Source organism: Dermacentor andersoni, chromosome 4 (genome assembly GCF_023375885.2).
Source record: "Dermacentor andersoni chromosome 4, qqDerAnde1_hic_scaffold, whole genome shotgun sequence".
Taxonomy (NCBI): domain Eukaryota; kingdom Metazoa; phylum Arthropoda; class Arachnida; order Ixodida; family Ixodidae; genus Dermacentor; species Dermacentor andersoni.
This window is the reverse complement of record NC_092817.1, coordinates 186,236,932-186,247,084: the sequence shown is the minus strand read 5'-3', so window position 1 is coordinate 186,247,084 and position 10,153 is coordinate 186,236,932. Positions and strand designations below refer to the sequence as shown.

Here is a 10,153-nt window from a genome sequence, read left to right as displayed (position 1 = left end):
ACCACAGGCAAAATATATTACCCGGTTGACAGGAGCGCGCCATTGTCCACTGCTTGTGGGTACCGCGGCTGAACGAAGTGAGGAGCTGGGCACAGTGCCACAACTGATGGAGATGGCGCAAAGGTCGGAGGTCGTGGCCGCGCGAGAGCCTCGGCGTAGCTGAGAGGTGCTGTCACCTCGGGAAAAGCAATAGGAGTCGGCCCCGGCGGAGTCACGCGGGCAGAAGGGAGAGCTGCGCACACTTACTCGTGGATGACCTGGCGAAGGTTGGCCGGTGAAGGCCAAGGGGGTGGTGTGGCAGAGGACAGCAGCGAAAGCTGATGAGCGACCTCAGCACGGACGAACTCTTTTATTTGGCAAAGAAGGCAGTCCATCTCAGGAGCCGTGGTCATGCTCGCGATAGTTTCGTCCCACGCAAGGGGGCGCCGCGTGAGAAGACGCTGTCTGCAGAGCTCATCGAAACTCTGGCAAAGCTGAATGACCTGAGACACAGTGCCTGGGTTTTTGGATAGCAGCATATGAAAGAAATCATCAGAAATGCCCTTCATGATGTGACGTACCTTGTCCGCTTTCGTTATCGTCTGGTTGATAAGCCGGCAGAGGTCGACGATGTCCTCTATGTAGCTGGTGAACGTTTGACCAGTTTGCTGGGATAGGCTTCCTAGGCGTTGTTCAGCGCGTATTTTGTGCATGCCAGGGCGGCCGAATTTTTTTGCGATGCCTGTTTTGAAGCTAGCCCACATGCGGAGATCGGCTTCGTGGTTTTTGAAGCACAGCTCGGCGACGCCCGATAAATAGAAAATCGCGTTACCGAGATTGAGGGGATCGTCCCATTTTTTGGTGTTGCTGGCGCGTTCATACGATTCCAGACAATCTTCAACATCTTTCTCATCGGTGCCGCTGAAGATATCAGGATCCCGCTGATGCCAGGCACCGGCACATACGATGGCTGGAGTAACCGGTGGGGTTGTCGGGCTGGGGCCGTCACTCTTGATGGATGGCAGAGTTAGGGTGCGTAATTCCAGGTTGGGGGAAAACCACAGCACCTGCACCAGAATCTAATATGAATATGGTACAAGAGAACAACAGGCAGCGTGTCTCGACCAGAGCAGCTCAGGCAATCTCGAGCTCGCGCGTCCCTGACGACTGGCGATGTGTCTGCAGCGCCGCGCATTCCTCTTCACTACACTATTGTTGTAAAGTGACGTCAGCCGCAATCAGACTGCCTTGCAAGCGCTGACGGCACGTGCGTTTATCGTTTGATATCCTTCCCTTGTTCTCCCTTTCCCCTTTCCCCCTCTCTGTTTCGTATATATATATGCTCCGAGACGGAAGCAATAAAGATTCATGTTCCAACCTTCGAACGGCGTGCTGTCGTATACAGTAAAACACGGCACGCGTGTCGTAGCTATGTAACAGTGGCGACGAGGGTGAGACAGAACCCTCGAGGTGAAAAATGAATTAAGCCAGGCAGTTAAGCAGGAAGCAGCGGCCGCGGAAATACCGACCATGGCTCATCATCAACTACCGGAATACGATGACCAGTCCGGCAACTGGAAGGCTTACATCACGAAGGCAGAAGCTTAATTTGAGGCAACTGGCGTCAGTGACTCGGGAAAGAAGAGGGCGCTGCTGGTAGCAGCATTGAGTACGCGCACCGTGCAAGTGCTCTCAGGACAGGTTGCACCGAGGAAGCCAAACTCGCTTACGTACGAGGAAGCAGTCAAAGTTTTGGATGACTACTTCGACCCCAAGCGTCATGAAATAACGGAAAGCTATCGGTTCTTCAATCGCTGCCAGTTGGAAGGTGAGCCCATTCAACAGTTCATCGTTGAAGTTCACCGGATTGCGGATGGCTGTAATTTCGGTGGCATGCTAGACCGGATGCTTCGCGACAGGATCGTCTGTGGAGTGAGGTCAAGCGCTGTTCAGATGCAGCTATTAGCGAAAACAGATTTGACGTTGAGGGAGGCTGAAACAATTGCCATATCAGCTGAAGCAGCGGAAAAAGATGCAAAGAAGATGTCATCTGACATTGAACCCGTGCTCAAGGTCAGTGCACGACAAGCTGATGAACTAGTGTCAGTATGTGGGCGTTGCGGAAGTCAGAAACACAACAGAAACGCCTGTGGCTGGGCGAAAGCGAGGTGTTACCGCTGTGGTGTATACGGCCATCTGGCGAAGATGTGCCAAAGCGACGTGCGGAAAGGACGCCCAAAAGCTCGTTCACAATGCAGACAAGGAGAAGCGTTTGCAGTAACAGTGGATGTCACCGAGGAAAATGCAGACGGTGCGCACATTTGGACACTAACCGCACCCTCCAATGGTCGGCTACCACCACCTATTCTTCGTGCTTTCACATGGTATGGCATTGACGTAGCTATGATTGTGGACACCGGTTCACCGGTCTGTGTTGTGTCCAAAGAGATTTTTGAGAAAAACCGTGAACATTAGCCGCAATTAGAAACCGCATTCATTAAACTGTCCTGTTATCTTGGAGAACTTCCAGTATTAGGGAAACTGAGTATGTCAGTGTCCTACAACGACAAGGAGGTCAAGAGTTCCTTGATGGTCCTGAACTGTTCAGGTCCGAGCCTCTCTGGACGAGAGTTTATTTCCAAGTTCAATGACGCAGGATTCTCGGTGTTGAACGTATTAGTGCAACAAAGCTCTGGTCCAGGAAGCAGCCGTACCCCCGCCATTCATGCCGTCCTGTCAGAATTCAATGACGTCTTCAGCCCCGAGCTGGGTCTAATTGACGGACACCCTGTCCATCTGAAGCTCAAGGAAGGCGCCATGCCGAAATTTTGTAAGGCCCGTTCCCTTCCATTTGCTTTACGCGACAAAGTTTCGAAAGAGATTGATAGGCTCGTAACGCTTGGAGTACTGTCACCTGTAACGCACGCCGAGTGGGCTACTCCCATTGTGCCTTTAATGAAGAAGAACGGCGCGGTTAGAATCTGCGTTGATATTAAGGTGACCTTGAATCCCGTCTGTGAACTGGAGCAGTACCCGCTGCCAGCTATTGATGACATTTTCGCATGCCTGAACGGTGGGGACTGCTTCAGCACGCTGGATTTAAGAGACGCGTATAACCAAGTTCCCCTCGATGAGGACTCAAGGAAGATGCGCGTAATCAATACACACCGTGGGTTGTTTTGCTACAATCGACTGCCGTTCGGCATAGCTTCCGCGCCTGCCATCTTCCAGCGGAAAATAGAAACAGTTCTGCAGGGCCTGACAGGTGTTGAGGCTTACCTTGACGACGTTTTGGTATCAGAAAAACTTGGTAGCACCGACACGTTAGGACGAGTACTGCAGCGTTTTCGTGAACATGGAGTGAAGCTCAGACTTGCGAAATGCAGGTTTCGCCAAGAGGCAGTGACGTATCTGGGTCATAAAATTGATCGTGAAGGTCTGCATCCAATAGAGAAGCATGTTGAAGCAATCGCGCGAGCCCCCAACCCAGAAAATGTTCAGCAGTTGAGGTCGTTTCTGGGCATGATTACATTTTATTCGAAGTTCGTGCCCAACATGTCTTCCGTACTTGCACCGCTGTACAAGTTATTGGAGAACAGCACACGTTGGTTCTGGGGACATGCACAAGAAGCAGCCTTTCGTGAAGCAAAAAAATGCCTTCGGGAAGCGGCTGTGCTGGCTCACTATGATCCCGAGAGACCCCTCAAGCTAGAATGTGACGCTTCACAGGACGGAATAGGGGCCGTGCTTTTCCATACATTCGGAAAGATAAACAAACCTGTCGGGTTCCGTTCTAGAACGCTAACAAGGGCTGAGAAAAATTATTCCCAGCTTGAGAGGGAAGCCCTTGCTCTTGTGTTTGGAGTGTCCAAATTCCGTGATTATCTCGTAGGCCGATAATTCGTATTGGTCACCGACCACCAGCCGCTCGTGGGCCTGCTGAAGGCGGATTGACCAACTCCAGCATTGGCAGCCGCCAGAATACAGCGCTGGGCGCTGTACTTAGGCGGATTCCGCTATCAGCTTCAATACTCTCCTGGTAAACAATTGCTCAACGCTGACGCCCTTAGTAGACTGCCACAACGGACGTCTGAGCCGAAGCCACCAGAAGCGGACCCGCCAGACTATCTGCTGGCCTTGACTGTGTTCGATGAGGGAACTGTGTCGAGGAGCTAAGGCAGTTGACTGCTGGTGACCCTGCTCTCAGTCAAGTTATGCGATTTACTAAGAACGGTTGGCCGCCCTGCGCAAAAGGCTTGAGCACGAGTGTCGCACCTTTTTTTGACAAGAAATTGGAGCTTTCTTTGGCCCACGGGTTGTTATACTGGGGCCGGCGAGTAGTCGTTCCGATGGAGGCGCGACGTCGCATATTATACCTTTTGCATGAGACGCACCAGGGATCGTCCGCTATGAAGTCGGTGGCTAGATCGTCATTCTGGTGGCCAGGGTTAGATCGCGAAATTGAGGCAGTGAAAGCGTCATGTCAGAGTTGTGTTCAAAACCTGCCCATGGCAGCTACAGCAACGCCAAAAAGCTGGCCCGCTACTGTTGAAAAATGGGCAAGGGCGCATATCGATTTTGCGGGACCTATAGCAGGGAACATGATACTCGTGGTCGTGGACGCATACAGCAAGTGGATTGAAGCTGTCCCCCTCCGACAAGCAAATGCTTCATGCACGATCAACTGCCTGTGCGGTATCTTCTGCAGATTTGGCGTGCCACGAACCATCGTATCCGATAATGGAACGCAGTTTGCCGCTGACGAGTTCACTACTTTTGTCAAGAGGAACAACATAACGCATCTGCGCACAGCTGTATATCACCCTCAATCGAACGGACTAGCAGAAAGGGCTGTCAGGACAATTAAGGACGGCCTCAAGAAGATTGGTGAGGGGCGGTTGAGAGATAACATAAACAGGCTGCTTTTCCATTCCAGAAGGACACCTAACCGCTCTGGAAAATCACCGTCAGAGCTGCTCTTCGGATACAAAATTCGATCCCGTTTAGATACATGTTTCCTTCCTGTACACGCAGGGCCAGCCAACGAAGCAGACGAATGGCCACTGCCATTGCCTGAAGAAACCGTGTACGCCCGCAACTTCGGAACGGGTGAGAAATGGACTCCAGGAATTGTAGAGTCTACAACAGGCTCTCGGATGGTGAGCATTCGAACACCAGCCGGATCAGTAAGACGACATGTTGACCAGGTGCGGAACCGGGAAGATGCGACGCCACCGCTTGGTAAAGACCAAGAAGCGGCAAATCGAGAATCAAGAACAGCTACTCCTCGCGACTACCCATTGTTGCCGAGAACGCCAGCCTAACAAGGGGGCATAACAGAACCTGAGCATGAACTTCAGCCGGAACTCGCAGGGAGCAACGCTGAACCCGTCAGATCAGCCCAAGCCTTGCGGCGCTCTACACGTCAAAGAAAACCAGTACAGCGACTTCAGTATTAAGGGAGAAGAGATGTTGTAAAGTGACGTCAGCCGCAATCAGACTGCCTTGCAAGCGCTGACGGCACGTGCGTTTATCGTTTGCTATCCTTCCCTTGTTCTCCCTTTTCCCCTTTCCTCCTCTCTGTTTCGTATATATACGCTCCGAGACGGAAGCAATAAAGATTCATGTTCCAACCTTCGAACGGTGTGCTGTCTTATACAGTAAGACACGGCACATGTGTCGTAACTATGTAACACGAAGCGACGGCGGTAGGACGCGGCAACGACAATATCGTGCAACATGATCAGGTAGACCACAGGCAAAACATATTAGCCGGTTGTCAGGAGCGCGCCATTGTCCACTACTGCGTGGGTACCGCGGCTGAACGAAGTGAGGAGCTGGACACACTGGCACGACTGATGGGGATGGCGCAAAGGTCGGAGGTGGTGGCCGCGCGAGAGGCTCGGCGTAGCTGAGAGGTGCTGTCAACTCGGGAAAAGCAATGGGAGTCGGCACCAGCGGAGTCTCGCGGGCAGAAGGGAGAGCTGCGCACACTTGCTCGTGGATGACCTGGCGATGGTTGGCTTGCGAACGCCAAGGCGGTGGCGTGGCTGATAACAGCAGCGAAAGCTGAAGAGCGACCTTAGCACAGACGAAGTCTTTTATTTGGCAAACAAGGCAGTCCATCTCAGGAGCCGCGGTCATACTCGCGATGGTTTTGTCGCACGCAGGAGGGTGCCACGTAAGCAGACGCTGTCTGCAGAGCTCGTCGAAACTCTGGCAAAGCTGAAAGACCTGAGAAACAGCGCCTGGGTTTTTGGATAGCAGTGTATGAAAGGCATCATCGGAAATGCCCTTCATGGTGTGACGTACCTTGTCCGCTTTCGCCATCGTCGGGTTGGCACGCCGGCAGAGGTCGATGATGTCCTCTGTGTGGCTGGTGAACGTTTCACCAGTTTGCTGGGATATGCTTCATAGGCGTTGTTCAGCGTGAAGTTTGCGCAAGCAAGGGCGGCAGAAAACTTCTGCGATGCCGCTTTCGAAGCTAGTGCACATGCGGAGATCGGCTTCTAGGTTTTTGAAGCACAGCTTGGCGACGCCCGATAAATAGAAGATCGCATTGCCGAGCTTGAGCGGATCGTCCCATTTGTTGGTGTTGCGGGCGCGTTCATACGATTCCAGCCAATCTTCAACGTCTTTCTCATCGGTGCCGCTTAAGATATGAAGACACACATACGATGGATGGAGCAACCGGTGGGGTTGTCGGGCTGGGCCCGTCAGGCATGACGGATGGCAGAGTTAGGGTGCGTAATTCCTGGTTAGGGGAAAGCCGCAGCACCTCCACCAGAATCTAATATGAATATGGTACAAGAGAGCAACAGGCAGCGTGTCTCAACCAGAACAGCTCAGGCAATCTCGAAGCTTGCGCATCCCGGTCGACTGGCGATGTGTATGCAGCACCGAGCATTCCTCTTCACTGCACCATATAATGTTTAAAGGAAATGCAACATGAACGAGCGAAATCCTTACAGCAAATCGTGCAGAACAATAAGTTTTCATGCGCTAATAGAAAGACAATGATGCAAGGTCAATTCAATTATTCACGAAATATAGCATGGTTAAATAGGTTATAATGTATAGGCACGATTGTTTATATCAAAGCGATGTGCCGGTTTCCAAAAAGCGCAGGTGTGCAAGATGTCCTGGATAACCTATGAGGGAATGGAGCCGCCCTGGTCTAATAGGAATTGTTGGGGAGTGCCGTGGTAAAGTATCACTGCGTCGAGAAGGAAGTCAGCGACGTCGGTTGCACAACGGGTAGGGAGAGCCCGCGTGATCACGTACCGGGTCATGTAGTCAGTAACAACTACTATCCACTTGTTCCCACTAAGGGATAGAGGAAAAGGGCCAGGGAGATTAAGACCAACTCTAAAGAATGGCGAAGATTGCATTTCAGTGGGCTGAAGACGGCTAGCTGGTAGGGCTGCTGGTTTTTTCGGTACTGACAAGATTTACACGAGGCGAAGTAAGTAATGAAACGACGCCGAACACGGTCATATGCCTTTGAGACTCCCCGATGACCAGCGGTGGAACATCATGCAACTGTGTGAGCACAATCTCACGCCTATGTTGGGGAAAGAAGAGTAGCAATTCAGGGCCATGGGGGTGCATGTTGTAACGCTACAATATGCCATCTTGCAGCACAAACTTGCGCGAAGTGGGTGAAGTTGGCAGGTCCATCAGGCAGCGAATGATGTCTCTCAGGTAAGGGTCGCGTCGTTGCTCATTGCCGATATCACCAAACGTGGTAAGCCCGAGGACGCAAGTTGACTCGCCGGTCTCAGGCTAGCTTGGTGGGTCTACTGGATGTCGTGACAAGCAATCAGCGTCCTCACGGTGCCAGCCTGTCTTATCTACCGCCGTGTAAGAGTACTCTCTCAGTGCCTAACAAAGGATTTTGAGTAGTCTGGAAAAACTCGGGGAAAACTCAAGAAATTGGTGCCTCTAACAGGCAAAATGTAATTTTATTGAAAGGGTCGAAAGTCGCGGTAATGCTGGCTCGAGTAACAAACAGGAATCGTAATGAATCATCTTTGACGCCCTGGGGTCGGCAGGAGGAGTTGCCATCGTACAGTCAACGACCGACTTTCCGGATCCCCGATAATTTGGACGCCTTCGCGGCACCACCCTTAGAGTCAATGTATCAGAACGTATGAAATTTCGGACGCAAGAAGTCTTCGCCGTCTGATTTTCCGGACATTTTGCCGTGATCACAGGTCCGGAACGTCAATAATCAAAACCACGAACACTGCCATATTGTTTACCTCGCCGCGTCAAACCGGCGCTCTCGAACGCAGATCCGCCCTGCAGCCGTAGCTACCACTGCGGCAACGCTAGACCTAGCTGCTTCAGCGTTCGCTATGCACCTTCTTGCCGTTGGGTGCCGCGCTTTTTATGTGCCGAGAGAAAGTCAAGTCCTAAGACGATTGCATGTGGGCACTGATCCAAGAGGTAAAACAAAACTGAAGAGTGACGTCCGGCTACAGTGACACGGGTCGTACACAACCCAGCAACGGCCGGAGTCGCACCATCGGCTACGCGGACTACAGCGATCGCAGAAGGGACAAGAACTTTCTTAAGACGAATACGCAGGTTTGAGTTCATGACCGATATGTGGGCGGCGGTGTCAATGAGTGCGATGACAGGTATACCGTCCACGTATACGTTGATGAAGATTTGATGTCCAGGTAGTGTGAGTAAGGGAATTCCGGGTCGGGTCGTCGTGGGAGGCTCACCTCTCGGAGCTGCGCCCGTCAGTTTTCCGATGAGCGGCGGAAGTTTGAGGGAGAAAGAGAGCGACGACGCAGAGGTGAGCGGGGAAGGTGTGGGGATGGCGAGGGGCAGCTGTTTGATCGTGTTGGCAAATATAGCGGAGCGCTCTCGTGGTTATTGTGTACCGGCACTCGTGTGTCGATAGAGCGCCCAAGGCCGCGAGTTCCATGCACTGCGACAATGGCAGGAAATGCGTCCAACGCGTCCACAACAGAAACAGAAGGCACTGTCATTGGAAGTGTGCCATTTTTCGGAATTCCGATAATGACGACGAACGGTGGGGCGTCATTATCAGGTGCGGCGGGGGCTGGTACTCAAGTCCGTTGACTGGGCAAAGCTTCTGTAATCCTGCCTTCGCGAGTTTTTGACGCACAACGGTTTGGATAAGAAAAATGGTTGCATGGGACTCGTGGCGGTTATGCACGTGAAGGGTAAATGGGGAGGCAGCGTCAATCTCGCGGCGTATGATGCGCACAAGGTTGTCGGATGCAGCAGGAACGGGTGGAACTGGTGGGAGACGGAGGTCCTCGCAGGTAGACGTCGCAGCCGTGTTCGGAAGACGTGTGAAGGTCTGAGTAACGCGGCGACTTTCTCTTCTTCATAGCGTCGGCATTCATTGTGGATGAGTTGCGCTGTGCGAGCGCAAGCACGTCCTGGATGTACCTCACATAGGAATCGGTGCAAGTCTGAGCTCGGCATGCAAGTTCTTTCTGCGCAGCACGACGGCATCCGATGGTCCTGTTCGTGGTTCAGAAGCCCCTCTTGTGCCGTGCCCGCTATGTAAAATATGGTGTTCCCTAGCATCATAGTCAAGTCCCAGTTGTTGCTAGTGCTCACCCGTTTGTACAGTTGAAGCCAATGTTCGACGTCGGTGTTGTCAGTGCGAAAAATGTAGCTGGATCGGGCGGTTGTGTCAAAATTTTGGGGTGGTCGGCGGTGGATGGTTGAGGCACGGTTGGTGATCTGCTGGAAGCATCCTCGTCCCCACCGTGCGCTGGCATCGTCCGCTCCATGGATCCGTCTTGAAACTTGAAGAACCCGCACTCTCCACCAAATGCTACGGGGAGAAAAGAGGCTTGACAATATATTTACAAGATATGTACAGCGGGCAGCAGGACAGGCATACAAGATAGAGCCTATGCATACGACTATCGGCGATCGTCGTCTTCGTCAGTCCTCTCATCATCGTTGGCTCCTGCAGTGCCTCGTGGATATATAATTTTTGTTCGCGTGGCCAATTTTTTCTGATGCGTAAGATTCTTGGTCTTACGATCAATTTGGATTTAAGTTAAGTCGATCCATGGCGACAGCCATACACTGAATGAAGGTGTACTCTGGAACAATGAAGCCAAGTTATTTTTTTTTTACTGTAGGCCTTTTCATTGATTTTAGTGAGGCCTAT

General features: G+C 52.0%; 1 pseudogene; it reads left to right on the top strand.

Annotated features, from left to right (window-relative positions):
- The first annotated feature begins 1,509 nt into the window (after positions 1 to 1,509).
- The window catches only part of LOC126531888 (uncharacterized), a 54,824-nt pseudogene continuing 46,180 nt past the window's right edge, over positions 1,510 to 10,153 (top strand).